The sequence below is a fragment of the Typopeltis vanoorti genome, chromosome 10 (genome assembly GCF_054136105.1).
Source record: "Typopeltis vanoorti isolate ZY-2024b chromosome 10, IOZ_Tvanoo_1.0, whole genome shotgun sequence".
Classification (NCBI taxonomy): Eukaryota; Metazoa; Arthropoda; class Arachnida; order Uropygi; family Thelyphonidae; genus Typopeltis; species Typopeltis vanoorti.
The window spans coordinates 118130109-118153723 of NC_143558.1; the positions used below are offsets into that span (position 1 = coordinate 118130109).

Sequence of the window (23615 nt, forward strand, 5' to 3'; positions counted from 1 at the left end):
TCTGTTTGATTATCATAAAAAAAAAATTAAATTAAATTTCATCATCATACGTACCTTTCCCAAAAGTCATTAGAGCAATTATCTGTAGTTTTTGTAGTCAATTTTGCTTCCTTTTGATGACTTCCTCTCGCATGATGACTTCTTGTACTCCCTGGAGGTGTTACATAATAATAGCAATTCCTTGCTGATGTTTGTCTGATCATCTTGTATAATTAATTCGCTTCTTCTGAATCCACTATAGTGTTTAATATATCCTAATAGCATTCCTTTAACCATTTTGATTTGTCTCTTCTAACAGTCTTCTTAACTTCACACAAAACATCTCTCCTAATCTTGAATGCTCTTTTATTTTTCTTGAATTAGCTTTATTTCATGAATTCCACCTCTTCTTTGGCTTCTGTCTCTGTGCCTGTTTCTTCCACTGCTCTCTTAATTACAGACATCAATTTGCTGTTCCTAAATTCTGTAATAGATTTTGCTTCTTCCTCTAGTACTTTCCTGTACACTTTGCCTGTGATTTCCTTGCTCAGTGTCCTTATATTCAGCTGTGAAATCATGTCTTCACTTGTTGTTTGAGTTTCAACTTGATGTTGGCAATCACTGCGCTATGATCTGATTCCATGTATGCTCCTTTAAATATTTGATACTGCTGGAATGATGGGGCCCATCTCTTCTTACGAGTATTGTGGCTAGCATGTTTCCTTGTGTTGCCATCAGGTGACTGCTATGTCCATTTTCTGCAGTCTGTTTTTGCTAGAATTTTGTACTATGAATTAAGGCATGCTTCAAGGCAAACAATCATTCTTTCTCCTCTTTCCATATCTATATTTGCCCATTATTCTTTGCCATTCCTCATCTGTCTCAATCTTGCATTCTCCTATAATAATCAGTATATATTGTTCTTTGGTACTGATTTCAAGATTACTTCCAAGTTACTATAGAATAACTATTTCTTCTTCTTCAATAATTTCTGAGGTGGGTAAATAGACCTAATTTAGTGGTTTGTTTCCTAGTAATATTTCTCTTCCTCTTTTACTGAGAATGAATGCAACCCCTACTTCATGTTTAATACTATTGCCAGAGCAGATGATTCTTTCACCTTTTATCTCCCCTGACTTCTAATGCATCTCCACTAATCCAAGAATTTTCTTTGCAAAGCAAGTCTAGCTTCCCAGATGCCCACAAAGTATGGACATTTATGTTTACACTAGTTTAACTCTTGCATTTCTTTCAGTAGCTGACTCGTTCATCCAAGCTTAATCACTCAGTTTAGTACATGAACCTTGTTTATCCAGCCAATGTCCGAGCTGGCATGTTGTTCTTTTCCTTTCTACTTTCATATAGCATTACATTTCAAATTTTAAGTCAGCATATCAATACTCATCTGACCAACCTTAATGGTTTGTTCAGCTCTACCATAGAAATAGACGTTATTTACAGCCATTTAATGGTGGAAAAACCGGCTAAATAAATTTATATGGAATAAGAGAATAGTTATACAAAACAGTGTCCAAGCCAATCTGATGGGTCTGAGAGGAGGGTTAAAAATAAAACAGATGTTCAATGATTAGACACCACAGGTATCAGAGTTTTTCGAAAATATTTGAGGAATTAACAGATGGCATCTATCACTCCATTAATTCTTGTGGAATGATTTAAGATTTGAAGGTATTGGAAAGGAACTTTGTCATTAGTGTTGAAGAATATGTGAACAGAGCTATTATAAGTAGAAAAGTCACTTAAACGGAATGGGAGTGAAAGGTTACCAGGGTGACAGGAAAGGGCCTAGAGGATGATCCAACACCTAGGTAAACTGATGAAATTATTAGTGCTTTAGAAGACCAAAAATGTAAAATCTATCAACACTGAAGAACTAACAAATCACAAATTAATTTTGAAGAAGACTGTTGATAGGAATGTAGTAATAATGTAAACTTAATTATTATTATTATCTGCAGGGAATCAAGGACTCATTCACGGAGGTCGTACATCATTCACTCCAACTGTTATACTTTCTCTTAAACTCATTCACACTAGATGTACTCATTACTTCAACAGACAAACTGTTCCATTCCACACACAGGTCTTAAGAGAAAAATCTTGCTCTTACCCCTTTCTCAACTGCACACAAAATTAACTTCCATGGATAGCTCTTGTCCTTTCCCCCACCTTTTGTATAATGAAAAACTTTATCAACCAATATCATATAACACCCTCTCAAAAATTTATAGACCTCTATCATATCATGCATTGTTCTCCTATTAACCAGTCTTTAGTTCACATACTCTCAAGCTGTCCTTAATCTGTATTCCATAATCCCAATCATCTTTGTTACTCTTCTTTGCACCCTTTCTACAGCTTCTTTATCCCTCTGGAACCCAAGAGATCAAATCTGCCCATAGTAGTCCAGATGCAGTTGTATCAAGGCTTTGTGAAGATGAAAAATGACTGCCATTTCCTTTCAACACCGCAATTATCCTTTGAGTTGTATTTGCAATTTTTGTTATGTGATCTTTGAACTTCAACTTTCATTCAACCATAACTTCAAGATCTTTAACCTTGTCAATAACTCCAAGCATAATTCCATCAATATAATATGCTGTTGGATATTGCATCATGCTGAAATGCATAACTTTGCACTAGCTAACATTGAATTGACAGTCATTATCGTCTGTGCACACTTTCACCCTATTCAAATCACCAATCCTGTAAATGCTGTTATTAGTAGAGTCTCTGATTATCAGGAAACAACTGAAGATCGCTTGTCAGCCACTTTCCAGTATCATCCCATCCATTCACGTGCCGTCTCCTATCTAGGGGGTTGACTACCATGATGTTACTCATGGTTAACTACAGGCGCAACGACATGTGGTGAGGACCCTATCTCTTCCACATATTGCTGTAAGTATTCATGACTGTAGCCATGTGTGTTCATAGGGCCAGTTTGCCTGTTCTGAGGGACAAAAAAACCTGAGTTTCCAGGTGAAAAAAACCCTCTACCACTGTATGAGACCGGCTAACTCACCTTTGGTCAAAAGAGACCAGAAAAAGGTTCCTCACTTCATCGACGGGAATCGAACCCAGGTCTTTCCGACCAAAGAGCTTCGTCTATACCAACTGAGCTATGGAGGCTCGAACCGGTATCATTAATGTATAGATTAAGCAACAATAGTCAAAGGCCCGATCCCTGGGCACACCACTGGTCATATTAAATCTGGCAGATTCACATCCCCCATATACTATTTTCTTATATCTGTCTGTCACCCACCCACCCACTTATCCAAGCTAACAGTTCACATTTCAATCCCATATTCTCTAGTTTATACAATAGCCTTTCATGTAGTATACTATCAAATGCCTTAGCAAAGCTCAACAGTATCATGGTGTCTCTCTTCCCTTTATCCACTTCAGCTGTAATATTATTATAAAATATGAGCAAATTGCTCAGTCTCCCTTTAGTAAACCCATGCTATTCTTTGCAAAGTATTTCTTCTTTGTCCACACATTTCTGTAAGTAAATTCTTACCAACTTCTCCAAACTCTTTACAATTACTGCAGAGATACTGATAGGTCAATAGTTACACATCAGTCTTTGCACCACTCTTGTGCAATGGGATTATCATGCATTCTTTTCATTCCTCAGTCTTAGCACAGGAAAGTAAGTCTTAGCTTTCCTGTGCTAAGACTTACTTTACATAAACATGTCAAGAGCTTAACCAATTCATCTGAACATTCATTTAGCATGTGCTGATATCCAATCTGTCCCAGCTGCTGAATTCTTATCCAGGTTATGCAACAGCTCTAGATCCTCTTTCTCGTGCATGTCTGTCTCTTCATCTCATGTAGTGGTAGCACTGTGCAATATGCCACATACCAGGTTGATATATCTTAGTGAAGTGAACACACACTCATTATCTGAATTACCTTATCTGCTTCTGATATTAGGGTACCATCTGCATTTATTCTTTCTTTTACTTGCAGTATACAATAAAATTCATTTGGATTGCCTTTAGTCTGTACAGCCAATTTCTTTTCATACTCCAGCTCAGCTTTTCATACAATTTTTGTAACTTTTCTGGCCTGAGCTTTATATATTTCATAACTGCTCTCACTCTTATTCTCATGATATTCCTTCTGCACCATATTCCTCCCATTCTATTTGTTCTTTGAACTCCGGGAACACATTCTGATACTGCATCATTTTAAGCATAATTTCAAAGCTTCCCATGCACTGCTCATATTCTTCCCATTCAACAACTGATACCATGGAACCAAAGATAGCATTCTCCTCAGTTTGTCATAATTTCCCAATTGTAGTTCAGCATATAACCTGTCCTGACTGGAACATGTATACAGTTGGCTACTTCCCATGTCAGCAACTGATGGTAAAACAGTCACATCTTTACCTGAGACACCTTCTGATGCTATGATCACATCTAACACTCTTTGCTCTCAAGCTGCTTGAAACAGTTGTCATACAACAGCTCAAAAAAATTCCTTTGTTCTAATGACTTTTTCTCTGCTACCCAATAAATATTCGGATAATTTAAGCCACCCATAATAATTACTCATTTAGTACTCATCAGCAAATATACCTAAAAATATTTGGAAGTGAGTTTTTTTGTCCCCAGCAAATGAACCTCCAGGTCTGTAGCATCATCCCACCATGTATTTCATCCTGATAGCCTTCATTTCAAACCATACAGCCTTCAACTCAGTACTACACAGGATATTATTACCATTATTCCTTTCATATATTTCTATTTTAACTGGACTTGAGTCATGTAATATCATTATTATTATTATGTGACACCTCCAGGGAGTCCAAAGACTCATCAAGGGAGGGGACCTACTCTACAACTGTCTCCACCACTCAATCCACCAACTACACAACAAACTGCACACCAACAGCCATCTACCACCACCACCAGTATTTTCACAGACAATCACAAACATCCATATGTCAGGATTAGAATCGGCAACCTTTTGGCTGGAAAGCATATAAACTAACCACTCAGCCAACCAGGCAGGCATTAGTAGTACACACCTACTCTCCTATCTCTTCTCTGTGATTCCTAAAAATACTATATCCTTCTTGCTCAATTCAAGTTATTAAATCCTGCTCTGAGAGCCAAGTTTCACTAATTTCAACAATCACGCATTTTCACCAAAGCAATAAACAAACTCAACCACTGTGTTTCTAACACTCTTGGCATTGTATATAGACTTAAATTACCTTCTCTGGTACGAACGTCGTATGAATGTAAATTTAAGGAGGCCTGATAAATTCTTATCAACCACCCTAATCTTAACAATAATGATGGCCTAAAAATCCCAAGAATATGGAAGGCACATATTCTATCCACATAAACTTTCTCCCTAAGAGTTAATTATAAATATGACAATAGATAATCCAGGATCTTAAATCTAACATAATAGTGGTGTTCAACCTTTTTTACTACGCGAGCTACTTTTCTATAAAAAGTTATTCGATGATCTACTCTCTTATATATAAGTTATTCGGCGATCTACTCTCTTAAATAGATCACATTCTCCCCAACCTGATTACGCACAAATAAACAACTAAAAACTATTGGAATAAAATATTTATTTATCTATTTTGGAAAACCAAAGTTAGAAGAAACAACAGATTGATTACAAACTCACAAGTTACAGGAAATCCTGATTGATAAAAAAAAAAAAAAAGTTAATGTGAAATTTGGCATTGTTTGGACCTCGCAATATTTTCATAGTCAAGTTAATATGAAGAAGTGGTCAATCGCAGACAATTGTCCAAATGATCATTTGTAATTTGGTTTCTTAATTGATTTTTTATGATGGTCATATTTGAAAAAGTGGATTCTTACAAGCATGTCGATCCGAAACACGACAGAATTTTTCGCACAATATCAGTTAATATTGGAAATTTTTCATGGCCATACTTCCAAATGAATTCATTGTTTATTAATTTTAAATGAAAATTATTCTGAATTTATTATCTCAAGTTCTACTTCAGCTTGGTTTATATCAAACAGCCCACTAATTTTATTTGAAATTTCTGCAATGTTCAAGTTTTCTTGAAAATGGATTATTGATAAATGATACAATCATTTCAGTTTTATTAAAATCTTTAAATCTTGAATTTATTTCTTCCTCAACAAATTCTATTTCACGAATAAATTCTTTTAAATCATAGCGAAGCATTTCTTGATTTTGTTCAAAAAATTTTAATAAATATGGGAGATGTCTAAATTCGCGGTCATTTATATTTTTCTTTAAATAAAAGTAAGTATTGTTGGAAAGTTTTTATTAAACTTAACATGTCAATTAAATTTTTATCTCTACCTTGTAACTCTAAATTTAAATTGCTTAATTTTGTACAGAAATCTACTAAAAATGATGTGTAACAACCATATTTTATTCACTCAATTGTGGATAAATATCTCCTTTTTCATCAATAAAATTTTTACTATCGTTAATTAATACAAGAAATCTTTCTAAAAATTGACTTCTGCTGAGCCAGCGAACATTATTGTACAACAGAAGTTCCCTATCATCATCTGCCTGTAATTTAAATAACTGCCATTGCAGGGCTTTTCCTCGAACAGAATTTACAATTTTAAATGTAATATCCAAAACATCTTTTGTGTTTAATCTTTTACTACACAGTACTTGTAGGTGAATAATACAGTGGTACATTAAAAAATCGGGATATTTGTCATCATTTTTAGATAATGAAATGAAGCCTGATTTATTACCTATCATTGCAGGAGCGCCATCAGTAGTAACAGACACAAGTTTAAAAAGCAGAAGTTTGTGTTGTTTTACAAATTCATCAAATGCCGAAAAAAATGTCTTCTACCCTAGTCTTTCCCAATAATGGTATAATTTTCAAAAGTTCTTCTTTACTTGAATAATCTTGAAAAACCATGCGAATAAATACCATTAACTGAGCAATATCAGTGAAGTCATTTGATTGATCAAATTGTAATGAAAATGCAACACACTGGTGAATGTCTGACATTAATCTGGCCTGGAAACTTTTCTCTGGCAATTGAAACTCTTCCTTTCAGCAATTTGAAACCTTGTCTGTGGCCTAGAAGTAGTCTCTCTCTAGCGACGTCTCGAACCGAGAAGCTCCTTTCTGGAAGCGGAAACTCCTCTCTCAAGCAACGTAGATCCGGGCAGTCTCTCTGATGGTGACTCTGGACCCTTTTTTATTAGGCCTCCTCTGAGACCTCGCATGAAGTTTGGCAACTCCCAAAGAATCGGTATGAGTCTTTCATCTTAAGTTTCAAGTTCAGCAGCCTTTTGTTCTCCTCCACTTTCTTTTGATTGTAAGTTGCCGGCCATCGGAAAGTTGTTTGAACTCTTTCTGACTGACTTCGGAGATGTTTACACTTAGAGCCTGCAAGCCTTTCTCATACATATAAGTTTCAATAACAATCTTTCTAATGCTGTCATGTACAGCTTCGGCGACTAAAACATTGCCTTTGTTTTTAACACTCTTAATATATTCTTATTAAAGCAGTATATACAGTTTAGCTTCAAAAGAGTTATTTACAAAAACATCTAATACAAACTATACCAAGACAAACAAAGTTTATTTTTTTACAATATTCGATGGGACTTAACCTAAGTAAAAAATCAATGTAATGTGCTTTGGAATATTTAATATTTAAGCTACAATTGAGTTTTTACACTCTGCTTATAATCGTATTCACTCGGCTCACTGTTTGACTTCCACTGATCCAAATTAATTCATTTACCCATACTTATAAGAAAATTACTGATTTGACAATTTTAACAAAAAATAAATAAACAATAGCAATACACTTAAAGCGAATTAAAAATAATACAAAATAATGATAAATAAAATATTATGTTTCCAGTTTTAATAAAATTTGTAAGGAAGGAGGAATACACAAGAGGTCGACCAAAAATCACTCCACAATCGACAGGTTGAACACCCCTGTCCTAATACATCAATATGTCAATTCTTTATGTATGCCACCCAGACTTTGATTTAAGATTAAGCCTTGGTTTTTGTTACACTAGGTAGAATATGGAATCATCTTACTTGCCTCCTTAAATTTATTATTATTATTATGAAGAGAGACCTCCAGGGAGTCAGAGACTCATCGAGGGAGGCCACACACTACACACTAGCTATAATACTTATTCTTGAATTCATTCACACTGCTTGCACTCACAACATCCAATGGCAATCCATTCCAATCATGCACCACCCTCTGAGAGAAAAATCTAGTCCTCACCCCCTTCTTAGTGGCTTTCATTCTCAGATTCCAAGGATGCCCTCTCATCCTTTCCCCACCCTCCATAAATTGAAAAATTTCATCAACTGAAATCCTGTATGACCTTTTTTTTCAGAAGTTTGTAAAATTTATGTACATAATTATTATATTCTAAGCGTGACATTTTAGTCAGTTGCCAGCAATGTTCCCTCTAATTTTTTGCTGTGAGTGTGGGCAGAAATTTGAGTGTGTGCAAAATTTGCCTTCTTTTGAAAAGTATGTGTGCACCCATACAAGTCACCATACTGATCATTTAAGCAAAAAAGTTAAAAAGATTTTAGTTCACTCTTTACCTTCTGGTGTCAATGGGACGTCAACTAGGTCACCCCAACTCCTCACCGTGTTCCCACACATGGCAGTAGCTTCTCCAGTAAATGGTCGAAAATCACGATTCACAAGCCTTGGGCAGGACTCGATCCGGGGACTAAGCGCATGCGAGGCCAACACGATACCGACTGTACTAGATAGGATTCTAAGTGTGTGTATTATTACCATCACCAAGTAAGTTGTGTGACATCAATCACAGAGCCAACATAAATATTTTATATGTATTTAATATTGATCTGATTAGAAGTAAGAAATAAGGTAAAAAAAACAGGTAACACTAGTGATTGATTGCCTTTAATTAAATTTTCTAACTTTGCAAATAACTCTAAACATACATAATAAAATATTCCCATTACTAATTCTCACCTTGTTAAACATTCATAATAAGTCTGTTACTAATTCTCATCTTGTTTAATTCTAGCTTCTATCTCTTTATTTTTTCTCTCTTCTGTCTTTGGCATTCACCCACTCTTTATACACACTATCTAAATTAATTGAATTTCCACATAATTGGTAACTTTTCACTCTCATTAGCATATCCAAATGACATTCTCCTAAACGGTTTCTAAGTTGGTTTTTTTATTTGATTCATTAGACTAAAACCTTGCTCACAGTCTGCACTAGATGCGAGGAAGGTTCCTCCAATATCCATCAACTTTACCAAATCACAAAACTGCTCATTTTGAAGAGCAAATACAATCCTTTGTGTAAAATTTGATATCATTTTGCATTTAATTTTATATTGTACCGAAAATTTCAAATCATTAAATGACTAATATTTCTGTAGTATCATCCAGAAAATCAGGATATTTAAGACAAAGGGCATTAACATGTTCACTAGCAAATGAGAAATCACAATGTGAAATAGAGGAGATATCAAACACTGACCATTCTTGTATTTCATTCTCAGGGAATTTGTCCCCTAAATGTGCACATAAACAATTTATAAAATTTAACAGGGGCCCAGTATCTACTGGTTCAGTCGCTTCTTGTTAAAGTAAAGCATTTACTCTGTCACTTCAGCAAGCGTCATCTTCTAAATACTGATTCCTGATTTTGTTAATCTTCCCTCTACCAAAATGATGACTGTCTAGTGATGTAAGGTTACTCCTTTGTAAGATTTTGCACAGGGAAGCCATTTCTTCAAAAACATCACTTAAAACATTAACAGCTACGTTGAATGTCACGTTAGTTAATTTATTGTGACAATAATTAACCACGGGATCATCTGATTTGTCTTTTTCAAAATATGTGATCAGTCCCTCAGAGTTTCTTATTATTGCCTGTAATGCAAAATGTCTGGATAGCCACTGCACTTCATTGAGTGGTCTGAAGGCAACAGCTTCATTTTCAGATGCCTCGACAATTTCTTTAAATTCCTGTCTTTTCACTGTGGAATGAGAAAAGAGTGTGTACACTGTTCTCATTAATGTATCGATATCTCTGATTAGTTTAATTTACTTCCACATATCACAGATCCTGTACACCCCTTGAGGGTACATGGCAGGAATATGATGATGATGATATCACAGATCCCCAGATCCTCATGGTGAGCTACACAGTGTTGCTGGACAAGATGTGGAACTTCTAATTTAAGTTTTGCAGCGACACCATTAACTTTGCGCATCAGTGCGGCTCCATGAGAGGTAAACATCACCATTTTTTGGAGATCAAGTTTCTTTTCTTGATAAAACTGTTTAATAGCTAACACAATGGCGGAGGCATCACATGCCTGCAACTGAATTATTCTGCCAAAATATGTTTTATATTCATTACAATCTTAAGGTCTAAACTTAAAATAGAGAATGAGACATTTGTTAACAGTTATATCAGTGCTTTCATCAATGGTTAAGGTGTGGAAATTTGCAGATGCAATTTGCTCAAACATGAAAATTCAAACGCATAATTTTTGCTTTGCCAGCTGTCTGGGAGTTGAACATACTTTTCCATATGTTCATTAATATGTTGAACTGAATGTAAAGAGTTATTCATCTTAACAACTAATAAGACACTGTCAATAAGAACTTTAATCTGCTCTGGGTTTGATCGTTTTCTCTCTCGGTCATCTGAACTTTCACGTAGCATATGCAGTACTCCTGTAGCTGGCAATGAACAATTTTGTTGCTTAAGTTTGTGTACACCATCCAGATGTATTTTACTTGTCAAATGGCATTTCAAAAAGTCCAACTTCCAAGTGGCATCAAACTTCTTCCCATTAGCAAAATCCCCAGCAACCTTTGCATCACGACAATAAATACAAACAACACCAAATGTAGCATCATACATAAATATTTCATGCAGCTGAATGTTTATCAACTCATGAGCTTTTGGCATAGCAGTTTTCACTATTTCATCCAGCTATTCACTTTTAAAGCAGCTAACAGTTCATTTTCGCTTCACACCTTTTGCTTCCTTTGAATTGGACGTGGTGCATCAGTATTTTGAAATTTTGTTATTTGAAGAATGTTTTTTATTGTTTTTATAAATTTACAAATGTACTATTCACTGAATAACTTGGCAAGGCAAAAGCTGAACTAACACTAAACATTGCTGAGGGCAAAACAAGAGCTAAAAGATATGCCTAGAGTCTAGATTTAATTAACTTGGTTGTATCTCAATGCGTGTACACGAATGTTATTATTTAGCCTACTATTTTAAAATTCCTTTTAAAAATTAGAGAATTCTGAAACGTTACAATATTTTTAATTGTACTCTAATTTAAGTTTTGAAAAGTATTTAATTATTTTTATTAAAATTATGAAACCATTGTTTTAATTCATCATGATCTTGAACGAATTTGATCAGCCAATCACATTTTGGAATTTTCCATGAGTCCGGCCTGAGATGTAAACAAACCGAGCACCATTCTATATGCTACTTAAAATTACACATTTAAGCCACACCCCTTTGGCATCAAATTGCTAGCTTCAAATAGGGTTACTGTTAATAATTTATAAGTTTTGTGCAACTTCAAGAATGTAATAAAAAATGCGAGGTTATAGGCTTGAGCATTGCCGAGTTACTGTATTTTTTAAAGAATTTATAGGTTAATGTTTAGGTGGAACTTCTTTAATTAAAAAATTTTAATTTCATCTTGAAAATCTAGTGTGCGCCTATTTTTTGCTTTGTGCGCTAATTGTAAAACATGTGTGCGCGCACACATGTGCACAGCTTAGAGGGAACATTGGTTGGCAGTTAGCTTGATGGTTTTGTTGGTGGCGTGAAAAGCTAGTCCAGAAGTATATTCCTATGTTTTTCACTACATCTCTAACATGTTCTTTTGAATTGATTCCTGCAGACTGCCCTGTCTGTCCAACATAACACTGCAATTATAAAAGATTTTAAACCTGGAAAATTTGAATAAATATCTGTTGAGAAATACTATACTAAACCAAAATTATGCACGAGATATGTGGACTATTCATCATTTGCCCTGGCTCAAAAGAAACTCTCCATATCTTTACTGACTTCCTTAGCAGGTTAAATCACAAAATAGTGATTTAAAAGATAATGCAAGTGGTGAATATCGGAGCCAAAAAATAAGTTATTTTTGGAAGCCTTTAGCACCAATTAAGTCATTCTTTTTGCATCATTATATTTATGAATAATTGTGTAATTAACTGTAAGGGAAAGTGTATTTAATTTTCTGATTTTTAGAGGTTTAATATTTGATTTTTTGTACATTGTATTGTGTAGTATGGCAGTGATCTGCAAAACAATGGCAGGCGATTTTAGCGTGTGTGATTATTTTCGCTGCAGCATGTGCGAAATGTATGGCCTTAGCAAAATGAGAGATTTATGCAAGGAGAATAAAATTGGAGAACATGTTTGGCAAAAGTGTTTTGTGAGCAAATGCCAGAAATGTGAAGAGAGGAAGAAGAGTGATAGTGCGAATGATGCGTAGGAAAATGAAGAGTGCCTAGATGATAATGGAAAAGGTAGCGCATGTACGTGGAGTTCTTCACTGAATAATTTCGAGATTATGTGTTTGGAGAAATGCCTAGCTGATGGTATGACAAAGAAATGAAAGGAAGGAGCAAGGATAAGGATTGGATTTTGTATGGTAATTCATTGAAACAAGGAGTATGTGAGGGGAGTATGACGAAATTTTGTATTCCTGGAACTAAGATAAAGGATGTCAGTTATTCTATAAGAACAGAGAGTTAAGGTGAAAGAGATGTTTATTTTAGTTGGTACAAATGATTTAGCAGGTGAAGAGTGTGGTATGCAAGAAGACATGAAAGAGTTGCTAATACATGCAAAAAAGAAGTGAGAAAGTAAAAATTGTGAGTTTGTTGCATGGTATGATAGAGACAAGCTGAGACAGAGAGCTATGATTGCAAATGAATCGGTGTGTAGATTGTGCAGAAGCAATGGTGTGGAGTTTGTAGTGTGAGTGAGTTTGATAGAAGGAAGTATTTGTATAAGATAGCATGAATATCTAAATGGATTTGGTGTCAGGAGTCTTGAGAAAGGGTTGTTAGAAGTTTCGAAGTACAAACTCAGGGAAACTACAGTGTATAAGGAGAATACATGTGAACATGGATCCAAGCAACCTAAAAGATTAGTTAGTGGAAGAGTGATCACATGATGCAAAATGTAGCACCCTAGGTTAACTTTAGTCAGCTGAGAAACACAAATGTAAGGAAGATTGTGGAATGAAGAGGGTATTGCAATTTATTTATACTAATGCCAGAAGTATTCGAAATAAGGTAGAGAAGTTTTTGGCATTAGTTTGCACAACTTGGCCAAACGTTATAGGCATTAGTGGGACGTGGTTGACTGAGAAAGATATGGCCATAGAAATAAAATGTAAGGGATACAGTGTCTTCAGAGAGGATACAAGGAACAGGATGATGGGGAGGGGGGTTGGCTAATGATAGCAGAGGAATTAAAGCCAAAAAGAGTAGTAGTACATCATGGGGATAGGAATTTAGAGGGCAGTTCATTTGAAGCCATCTGGTGTGAGATAGAGGCCAACTGGACTAAATATTTAATTGGTTGCTGCTGTAATTCAGGTGGTATAAGAGAGAGAGAATATAGATGGCATGCACTTTCAAATAAGCATAATGAGTACAGATCAAATCATTTTTGTGAGTGATTTAAGTTATGGAGATATAGATTAGGAGGAGGAATGGTCACATGCAGGAAAGGAAATGGAATTTATACAGGTGCTGAAATATAATTACCTTAGGCAACATGTAATGGAGGGATCACGAGGTTCTGATCTGATTATTGCATTAAGATGACGGGGAGAGGGGTTTGCTAATGATAGCAGAAGAATTAAAGCCAAAAAGAGTAGAAGTACATCATGGGGATATGGATTTAGAGGGCAGTTCATTTGAAGTCATCTGGTGTGAGATAGAGGAGTTAAGTTAAGTTAGTGTTAAGTTCCCATAACTCTACAAGAGTTATGGGAAAGTGAGAAAGTGATCATGAAGTCTCGACCTGGGAGAATGCCAGACATGCAGAATTTTCTGTGAAGAAGGGATATATGTGGAATTACAAAGCAGGTGATCATGACAAGCTGAGGAGTCAGCTTTCAGCAGAGGCATGGGATAAAAAATTGGATAAGAGAGATGCTAGTGGTACATAGTCACTCTTTGACCACACAAAACCTATCATACCTCTCCTTAAACTCATTGACTGAAGAAGCACCACTCCTCTGGCAACCCATTCTGCATAATATTCAAGTAAAACAAAAAAAAAAAAAATCTAGTCTTAACACCCTTACTAAACACTCTTGGAGAACTTCCACTGGTAACCCCTTGCTCTCTTTCTTCTTGCCATGTACTGAAAAAAAAGCCTTCAGTGTCAATCCTATAAAACCCCTTTAATACCTTAAATGCTTCTATTATGTCTTCTCTTTTTTGCCTATCAGCTAATTTTTGAAGCCTACAAACCATCAATCTATTTTCATAGGGAGCATTCCACAGACCTGCCACAATTTTTTCTCACTCTCCACAACTTCTTCAATTCCACGGAATCTGGAAGTGCAGACCTCTGTGCAGTAGCCCTGACGTGGCCTTATTAAAGCCTCTATATACGGGAACAATAACCTGTCTATCCCTGCTTGTTAATGTGTTTCTTCAATAACCATGTAATCTATCTTGTGTGCTGTTCTGGTTAACCTTCATAATATGCCTTCCAAATTTTAACTCCCTTTCATAATCACACCCAAGTCCCTGGCCTCATCACTTTCCTGCAGTTCAGTTCCATCAATATAGTACACAGCATCTTATCCCTTCCCAAAGTGCATCAACTTATGCTTGGCTACATTACTGAGAGAGAAGTTTCCTGCTTCCAGAAAGGAGCTTCTCGGTTCGAGACTTCACTAGAGAGAGACTACTTCTAGGCTGCAGACAGGGTTTCAAATTGCCGAAAGGAAGAGTTCCAATTGCCGGAGAAAAGTTTCCAGGCCAGGTTAATGTCAGACATTTACTAGTGTGTTGCGTTTTCATTACAATTTGATCAATCAAACGACTTCACTGATATTGCTCAGTTAATCGTATTTATTCACATGGTTTATCAAGATTATTCAAGTAAAGAAGAACTTTTGAAAATTATACCATTACTAGGGGAGAAGACATTTTTTCGGCATTTGATGAATTTGTAAAACAACACAAACTTCTGCTTTTTAAACTTGTGTCTGTTACTACTGATGGTGCTCCTGCAATGATAGGTAATAAATCAGGCTTCATTTCATTATGTAAAAATGATGACAAATATCCAGATTTTTTAATGTACCACTGTATTATTCACCTACAAGTACTGTGTAGTAAAAGATTAAACACAAAAGATGTTTTGGATATTACATTTAAAATTGTAAATTCTGTTTGAGGAAAAGCCCTGCAATGGCGGTTATTTAAATTACAGGCAGATGATGATAGGGAACTTCTGTTGTTTGTACAATAATGTTCGCTGGCTCAGCAGAAGTCAATTTTTAGAAAGATTTCTTGTATTAATTAACGATATAAAAAATTTTATTGATGAAAAAGGAGATATTTATCCACAATTGAGCGAATAAAAGATGGTTGTTACACATCATTTTTAGTAGATTTTTGTACAAAATTGAGCAATTTAAATTTAGAGTTACAAGGTAGAGATAAAAATTTAATTGACATGTTAAGTTTAATAAAAACTTTCCAACAATACTTACTTTTATTTAAAGAAAAATATAAATGACCGCGAATTTAGACATCTCCCATATTTATTAAAATTTTTTGAACAAAATCAAGAAACGTTTCGCTATGATTTAAAAGAATTTATTCGTGAAATAGAATTTGTTGAGGAAGAAATAAATTCAAGATTTAAAGATTTTAATAAAACTGAAATGATTGTATCATTTATCAATAATCCATTTCAAGAAAACTTGAACATTACAGAAATTTCAAATAAAATTAGTGGGCTGTTTGATATAAACCAAGCTGAAGTAGAACTTGAGATAATAAATATTCAGAATAGTTTACATTTAAAATCAATAAACAATGAAGTCATTTGGAAGTATGGCCATGAAAAATTCCCAATATTAACTGATATTGTGCGAAAAATTCTGTAGTGTTTCGGATCGACATACTTGTCAGAATCCACTTTTTCAAATATGACAGTCATAAAAAATCAATTAACCTCCCTACTGGGCAATGTGGATGAACTAGTGACACCAAATTCCACTTCTTATCTACGTTATTCAATGGGTTTTAGAGCTTCGTATCCAGATTTAGCTCGATGTCTATAGATGTCGTGGCCGGTTGGGGGGGGTTAAGAAACCAAATTACAAATGATCATTTGGATGATTGTCTGTGATTGGCCACTTCATATCAACTTGACTATGAAAATGTTGCGAGGTCAAAACAATGCCAAATTTCACATTCATTTTTTTAATCAACCACCATTTCCTGTAACTTGTGAGTTTGTAATCAATCTGTTGTTTTTTCTAACTTTGATTTTCCAAAATAGAGAAATAAATATTTTATTGCAATATATTTGTTTTTTTTTTGTTGTATTAAAATAATTAAAAGTGATAAATCAATTTTTAAATACACAAATAAAGTTTTTAGTTGTGTATTTATTTAAGTTGTATATTTGTGCGTAATCAGATATCAGGTTGGGAGAACGTGATCGATATAAGAGAGTAGATCGCTGAATAGCTTATATATAAGAGAGTAAATCAGCAGATAACTTTTTATAGAAAAGTAGCTCAAGTAGTAAAAAAGGTTGAACACCACTGTATTAGGATATGAGACAAGGTATGCTATATCTTGGAAAAACTAACTGGCATATGATATCTCGTTCCCACATTCAACATCTGTTGCATGTTGAATTAATTAAAAAAATTACTTTTTGCAATTCAAAAATCTCTTTGTAAATACCTCTTAGTCTTTATATTTGTGTTTTCTGTCTCAATCCGAAGAAATAAATAGGACTGTAGAAAACTCGTAATTTATTTCATTAAAGTGTTTTATATTTTTGCATGTTTTTTTCCAGTACAGTAATTATTTAAAAAGTGGAAGTTTTATTTTTAATATAGTTAGTTAATTGCAGGCATAAACTTCTGCGGCTAATTGGTTCAAAAGACATATTTCGGTGATTACACTACATTTTTTTATTATTCAGTTATATAAAACACTGAAATAATAGTTCCCGACAAGTTTCGTAAATCGTAGGATTTACGAAATGTAAATTGTACATTGTCAGTGTTTTATATAACTGAATAATAAAAAAATGTGGTGTAATCGCCAAAATAGTTAGTTAAATTATAAATCAACTGAAATGCATTATAATCTAACTAACTGGTTCATTTTTTTGGTGGTACACTATTCTGCAAAGGACACTGCATAATTAGTATAGAGTTACCAACATCTGCTCTGGTGATAGCTACTTCTTTTATTGGTTTCATTAATTGTTTTGTATTTTTTTAAAAGGTTAGCAACACTCAGCGATATTTTGTCTAGAACAGATCTCAGCTTTCTTTCTTAGTTTATTTATATACTTGTTTACCTTGGTACTACCATGAAATTAGGGCCTTTCTGAAGTTGGGGGCATTGACCATTTGAGTATTACTGGACAAGTTGATGATGTGGTTGTCATAGTTTTCCAGTGGATGGCTGCTCCTGATGATAATTTCTGTTGTTTGGCTCCTGACATTGCTAACTGGATAGAAAAAAAAAAAAAATCTCCATAAATTTTTTTTCATAATGAATGCTAAATATCACATAGCAAAAAAGATTATGAAAGGATTCTCATAATCTATGGAGATTTTGTCCCTAAGCAATGCAACCAGTAGAGTAGACAAAAAAAATAAAAAATAAATAAATAAATAAAAATAAAAAAAAATGCAAATTTCTCATCTTGTCAGCTACTGCACATTCTTAAAACAATGCAGAGACAGTAATCTAGTACCTGGTTCCATTAACCCCGCCACAACATCTATAGACGTCGAGATAAATATGGATACGAAGCTCTAAAACCCATTGAATAACTTGGATAAGAAGTGCAATTTGGTGTCACTATTTCATCCACACTGGCTGGTAGGGAGGTTAAGATTGAAAAAGAACTTAACCTCTGAATATATTTCTAAACAACAACAAAAAAAAGCCAAAAAAAAAAAAAAAAGGAAGTTAAAATTCAACATCCCACTCTCAAAGATTGGCTTTGCCTGAAAAGCAAGTTAAGAACTAAAAATAGCATTACCTAGTTTCATAAACCAGATATCTAAGATATCTTCATAAAGATTAAGGACTAAATGATTCAAAAGGATTAAGGACTAAAACTACACAAAAGACATCCTTCCAAAGAACAAAGAAATCTTGGAAACAGAATTTGAAGGCTCAAACATAAAAGACAAATTTGAAACAGCCAGGCACTTGAGCAAGTCAGCAACAGAGCTAACAATAAGTAGTGTGAGAAGCAAGCAATGACTGCAAAACAGTGACAACCACATTGTTAGCCATACTCTGAGTAAAGGCAAACAATCCAGTTATACTCTGAGTAAAGGCAAACAATTCCTACTTAAGAAAGGCACTAATTTTGCAGTAGCACCCAAGGCAGATAAAATAAACTGGGCATTTAATCCATTCCACTGGAAGAGAGGTAAAATCCATTAAACAACATGTGATTATATTATTATTATTATTTATATGGGCACTCCATGGAGTCAAAAGACTCATCACCCAATTTATCCATTAACACAATATCTATCATATATCTCCTTAAACTTATTCAGTGTTTGGGTGTTCACAACTGCCTCTGGCAATCCATTCCACTCATTCACCAATCTTCAAGAAAAGATCTTAGTCCACACACCCTTACTAACCACACTCTTAGACAGCTTCCAAGTGTGACCCCTTGTTTCTCCCCCATACTCCCTATGTATTGAAAATTTTCTTCTGTGTCAATCGGTTTCTTATTGTCTCTTTAGTAGCTTATATGTTTCTATCATATCACCTCTCCTCCACCTATGTTTCTTCTTCTTTGAGTGCCATCTCCTATCAGAGATCAGCAACCAACCTTGGCAAATTTTGGATTTTTGAGATCCTCAGCAACTGAACAGTCCCTCAGAGCTCATGCCAGTCCACTGTCTGATGTCTGTCAGCTAAGATTTTCTTCCTCTTCCTATGTTTCTTTTATAATCAATTGAAGTATATTAGGGTGACCAAGATATGCAGTTTTTCTTCTTTTTATGGCATCTAAAGGTTCACGTGATTCCCCCATTTGTTCCAGTACTTCTTGATTGGACGTTTTTGCTGCCCATGGGATTTTCAACATTCATCTGTATAACCACATCTCAATGTTGTCTTCAAGATCCAAGTTTCTGTACTGTACACAGACCATACATAGCATTTAACCATGCACACTCTAAGCTTTACATTTAAACTGCAGCTACACAATGTTGATTTCATCAGGAGAAAATTCTTTCTTGCCATTTCAATTCTTTTATTTCCATTTCTGGATTGCATTTTTCATTTAACCAGCATCTGAGACATTTAAATTTTATCACTCTTTCTATTTGTTTCCAGTTTAAAGAAAGTGCTGAATTAAAAATTGGTTTCTTGCTAATGACCATGAATGTAATTTTTGTGATATTTATTCTTTATCCCATTATTTTACTCTCTTCGTTGACTAGTTTAAAAAGATTTTGAAGATCCGAAATATTATCAGCAAGGAGAGCTGTGTCATCAAGCACATTGGATGTTATTGATGATTTCACCATTTATATTAATCCCTTCCTTTTTTCTTTTTAAGATATTTTTGAAATATGGCTTCTGAGTATATATTAAAAAGGAGAGGCACCAGCACACATCCTTACCTTACTCCTTGTTTGATGTTAATGGAGTCTGTGATAATGTCATCAACTTGAACAGATACCTTATGGTTCCAATATAAGTTTTCGATGATCCTGATGTCTTTACCATCTAATTCAATTCTTTCTAATAATTCAATCATATATCAGTGTGTTGGACTTTGTCAAATGCTTTCTCAAAGTTCATGAAGCAAATGAATACTTTCTTGTTTTGGTCACTACATTTTGGGAAAAAGAGAATACATAGAAAATATGAAGACACTATCAGTGATCCTGAGTATCACTGATAGTGTCTTCATATTTTCTATGTATTCTCTTTTTAATTATTTTCAGAAACATTTTGAGAACATGACTCATTAGACTTATCATTCTATAGTCATTACAAGTTTTTGCATGTGTGTCTAACTTTTTAAAAAATGGTAAATCTTTAGCAAGCAATCTAAACAAAGTTGAGTTAGCCACTGTCAAATACCTACAATCCAATGAAAACACATCACCAAAGCTGACAAAAATAATGCTATTAAAATTTCTCAACAGAACTACAGTCAACCTAAAAAAAATGTAATGGCTTCAGATAACAGCAAATACAATTTAGTTAATTTTAAACCAATCACCTACATTAAAAATAAAACCAAGTTAAATCAGTTATCACTTCAAGTACATCTGATATAGGTAATAATTAAAACTACATTATTCTGCCATCTCCAAACATGCAACCCTCCTCAAAAATTCATAAAAATGTTACGCTGTTTTGGATGGTAGGCAAGTGAGTAGACAGTGCTATTAAATCAAAAAATTCACACACACACATAAAGAAACTACCTCAGCACTAAGTGAAGAGCATCACATACAATGCCAATATATTAAGTACAATATACAGTATATATCCTAGCCTTTATGATACAAGGAGAAAGACTTTTTTATTCCTGAAAAGAAGTATGTACATGAACTCACTATCCCTTCCCACTACTAACTTTCATATCAATGTGTTGTAGATTCCTCCCTTCTCAAAGTTCAGTTATGTGAACAACATATTCATAATTTTGTCCCATAAAACAAGCAATATAAACATACATATTTCACCATGAAATCAAGACACAAAATACACTTGTTGCTAGATATACTTTCTTTGAACTGACTCTACTTCATTACATAACATACCATCACACATCTAGGCAAATACATGAAATTCCTAATACCACCTGACACTAAAAGCAAAAATGTTATCAGTAACCTTCAAGAAAGACATCTTATTATTTGTTTTGCTGAGTAAGACTGAAAAACTAACCAGACCTAATCAGGTCTGTCTAATTCTTAATAAATCTGTTGAATCAGATATCAAATTATTTTCTAAAATTCTAATAAGGCTGTTGAATCAGATATCAAAGAGATCTGATTCAACAGCCCCATTTGATTAGTATAAACAAGATCATAAATTATTATAACCAATTTTTATCCATGTGTTACTAATTAGGTATATTTAATCTGAAGCAATAAGCTAATGCACATTCCAAACATAATCTTAGTGCTACTTTTAAATATCCCATAAAAATAAATAAATAAATCATGCAAATTTAAAGGTAGTCAGTGAGACCAAAATAAATTAACTGCACCTAACAAAGTGATGGGCTAAAATTTCCAAAATAGATACAGTTCAAATGTGGCCCACACAAATCCTAAATAATTAGTCCATGTTTCCTTCTATGAACCATTCTATTTTCTCCTAAATATCATTCACTTCTAGTACATCTAAAACCCAGCAAGATTGAAGAGATTAATATTTCTTGTGCTTGGCTAAACCAACATACTTTCAAGTGATGCACAAGGCTCACTCTGGAATATCGTTATTCTCAAAATCAAAAGTGGGACTCCAAACAACTCCAACAAGTCATCATCCTTATATTCAGAAATGCTCTAAAGCAATTGAGATAAGAACAATTAGGTATTTAATTTATTTACCTAACTAGTGTCTGCACGGTTAGCCAAGTGGCTATGCACTTCGCAACCATATGCCTGGGAAAGGAGTGTCCTGTCAACAATGTGAGGAGCTTAAGGATCTTCCTTGGCCATTGCCAAGTTAGCCGGTCTTTGGCGTGGACAGCAGGGTTTTCCCCCAGTTTATCCTGGAGAAATCCCACAAGGTCCACTGCATTTTTTCTCCCACAAAGTAGGCAAACCAGCCCCGTGAACACACGCTTCGACAGACATGGGATACTACTGGGAATAAGGAGCAATCAACTTATTCCGGATTATTGGTTACGGAAGCTTACGTGGTAAATGTGTACGCCTGCACGAAAGCATAACATACAATTACGATGACCTAACTAGTTAATATAGTCAGTTTTATTTCGTTCTTATTTATCCGAAAACTTTCCTGGAGTCAAATGACTCATTGTGGAAGTTACTCACACTCAAACCAAGTTAAACTCATTTACTGCCTCCACACTCACTACACTCAGCCAAAGCATTCCATTCATCCATCACCAAGAATAAAACCATTTCCTTACTCCACTGCACATATTCCTTATACAACTTCCAGAATGCCCTCTTGTTCTGTCCTTCTTCCTCTTCTAGTATGAATAACTGTTCTGTATTAATGTGGCACAAACCCTCACCAGCTTATATATATCTCAAGCACATCCTTCCCTCCACCTCTTATCTACCAAGCTCTACAGATGGCATTCACATCTAACAGTCCCTGTTCTCATCATCTTCCTTATACCCTCTTTTACCTTGCGGTGTCAAGAGTCCATTGATCATCGGACCTCACTCCGTTTACAGGATAAGGTGGTCAGCCTTATGCCCTGGTGTATCCTATGGCCTGTAGTGTTGAGTTCTCAAGGCCAGTTTGCCTGCTTTGCGGGATGAAAAACCTCAGAATAAACTGGGGAAAAAACCCTGCTGTCCACGCCCAAGACTGGCTAACTTGGCTATGGCTGAGGAAGATCCTTCAGCTCCTCACGTCACCGACGGGAATCGAACCTAGGAAACTCCTTCCCTAGGTATATGGTTGCGAAGCGCATAGCCACTAGGCTAACCGCGCGGATCCCTTCTTTGTCTTCTTTCCAAAATTTTCTCATCTCTCAAAAGCAGGTTGAGATCCTGATAAAGGCCTTATATAGTGAAACTAAACTATATATAAACTTCTTTGTCCTTCTTGTCACTTTAATAATCTTTAATGTTATCCCCACAATTCTTGTAATGTGGTCCATATCTTTCAGGTCCTTGTCCACCCATTATCAATACATTCACACCTAGTGAATACAGCATTAGGACACTATCTTCCAAATTCATAATACAATATTTTGCAACACTGAACAGTCAATCCCAATAATTTATACACAGTCAGTCTATCAAGATCCTTCCAAGAGCCACAACATCAGTTTAAGCCATAAAGCTCTTTTTCTCTCACACTGGGCATCATTTGCTAACAACTGCATATCTCCATGTAAACGTCTAATGTAATTAACAATGATCACCATAAAAGTTATGGGAATGATAGATGAGGAGAGAATAGAACCAGTAGAAGAGAGGGAATAAGAAAAAATGTGAGGGAATGCTGGAACCGGGGACGGAGAGATACCAGGACAAGAGGTAAGTAGGGGAACAACGAAAGAAAGTGTTAGAGGAGAGAGTAAGGGATACTGCTGAGCAAGGAAGGAAAACCATGGTAA

General features: G+C 34.9%; 1 protein-coding gene across 2 annotated transcripts in view; it reads right to left on the reverse strand.

Annotated features, from left to right (window-relative positions):
* The window catches only part of LOC150102730 (uncharacterized), a 326709-nt gene extending 308956 nt beyond the window's left edge, over nucleotides 1-17753 (reverse strand). For both annotated transcript variants that reach the window (XM_090398982.1, XM_090398983.1), the window contains exon 1: nucleotides 17640-17753. The gene's annotated coding sequence lies outside the window, so the exon portion shown is untranslated. The remainder of the gene's footprint in view (nucleotides 1-17639) is intronic.
* Between the last annotated feature and the right edge of the window lie 5862 nt (nucleotides 17754-23615).